We start from the raw sequence: 2084 nt of genomic DNA, 5'->3' as shown, positions 1-2084 counted from the left end.
GAACCAAACCACTATGTTCAATTAGTATTTGACAAAGGAGGCAAGAACATACAATGGAGTCAAGATAGTTTCTTCAATAAATAGTGTTGGGAAAATTGGACAGGTACATGCAAACAAAAAAAAAAATGAAACTAGACCACCAACTTGCACCATACACAAGAATAATCTCAAAATGGATAAAAGAAGTAAATGTAAAAGTAAAAAAAAAAATCCTAGAAGAAACCATAGGAAGCAAAATCTTAGACATCTCGTGTAGCAGTATGTTTGCTGATACATCTCCTAGGGCAGTGATGGCGAACCTATGACACGCGTGTCAGAGGTGACACACAAACTCATTTTTTTGGTTGATTTTTCTTTGTCAAATGGCATTTATATATAAAAATAAATATCAAAAATATAAGTCTTTATTTTACTATGGTTGCAAATATAAAAAAATTTCTATATGTGACACAGCACCAGAGTTAAGTTAGGGTTTTTCAAAATGCTGACACGCCGAGCTCAAAAGATTTGCCATCGCTGTTCTAGAGCAAGGGAAGCAAAAACACTTTTAAATAAAAAAAAAAATTAATTGATATATCTTTTCTTTGGTTGCTATTGCAGTTAGAGCCATACCTAAGAACACTTTGCCTAACTCAAGGTCACAAAATTTATTTCTATGTTCCCCTTTCATTATAACTCCTTGGGCCAGAATGCTTTCAGGACAAAATTAACTTTTGAATAAGAAACATTTTTTATATTATTTTAAACAGTTTTTATTAAAAATCATCCATTAAGCAAAGCATTAATGAATAATTGTTATTATTCTCATTTTTTTTGAAAATCATTTGAAATAGTATCAAGGCGCCCTGGTACTGTTTGCAACAGTAGCAGAGGCTGCCTGGTTAGGCGAGCCCAGTCAGTCTGCCCCTGAAGGTCCTGAGGGATCTAACTGTGCCTCACTCACACACACACACACTCACACCCCACACGCCCACACACTCCTCTTTTGCTCCCTCACTCATGCTCTCTCCCTCACTGCCACATTCTTCTTGCCTCTGTAGTTGGGTCTGGAGTGTTATTGACCCATTCATGGATGGAGTTTCCTCTCTGGGTGTCAGGTTATGTGGCTCGCTCTCTACCACATTGGCCAAACAGGATAAAATTCACCTCGACAAGACATGACACAAAGGGAACAAAACACGAATGTACTCATGACACCAATAACCGCAATATAAGTGACCACCAGAGAAAAGAGAATTAGGAGAAAGAAAAGAGAGCACAAATGATATCAAAGAGAGAAAAAATAGTATGAGAGAAAAGGAAAAGTAGAAAAAGGAAGTAAAAGCTAAAAATATATATATGGGGAGAAAACACCAGAGGGAAAACAGATAAACCAAAACATACAAACACCAAAACATACAAATACCCAGTAAAGAGGGTGGGGGCAGAATCTTATGTACAGAAAGTAAGGTTAAGGAATTGGATGAATATGGGGAGGACCTCAGTTCAGTATAGAGGAAGCAGAAAGAGGATGAGTGGATAAGAAGAAAGAGAAAGAAAATAATAATAAAAAATAAGTAATTTTTAAAAGTAGGATAAAATTAAAAAATTAGAATGATGAAAAAATAATGCAAAAAGAAATAGAAAATAAAGAAACAAATGAAAAAAAGGAAAAAAGAAAAAAGAGATAACAAAATAATAAAATAATAAAAAAATGAGGGCTGGTTTAAGATTCCCACTCTTCTGTACTGCCTGCCGCTTCTCAATTTCCTGTTGCTGGGACTGAAGGCCTCTCTTTAGGCAAGTCCCTGTGGGCTCTGAGGGACTATTCAGATTTTTTTTTTGTATCCTTTGTTTCACTCAGGGTGTAGTCAGTGTGTGGCTATATTGGTTGCCTGGAGATTGCAGGGAGGGGCTATCTCTTCAGGAGAAAATGGCTTCCTAGGTCCGGCATGTTAGGTATGACTCAGTACCAGACTTGTGGCCACCTCTTCCCAACCCTCTCCTCTCCCGGCCTTTCCCCAGACTCCACAAGTCCGCAACTCCACATGCACCTCAGCCCCGGGTGAGTGTCTATATTTGAAAGATCCTATGAACTAGGTTCA

The sequence above is a fragment of the Myotis davidii genome, unplaced genomic scaffold, assembly GCF_000327345.1.
Source record: "Myotis davidii unplaced genomic scaffold, ASM32734v1 scaffold1176, whole genome shotgun sequence".
Taxonomy (NCBI): domain Eukaryota; kingdom Metazoa; phylum Chordata; class Mammalia; order Chiroptera; family Vespertilionidae; genus Myotis; species Myotis davidii.
This window is presented reverse-complemented; position numbering follows the sequence as displayed.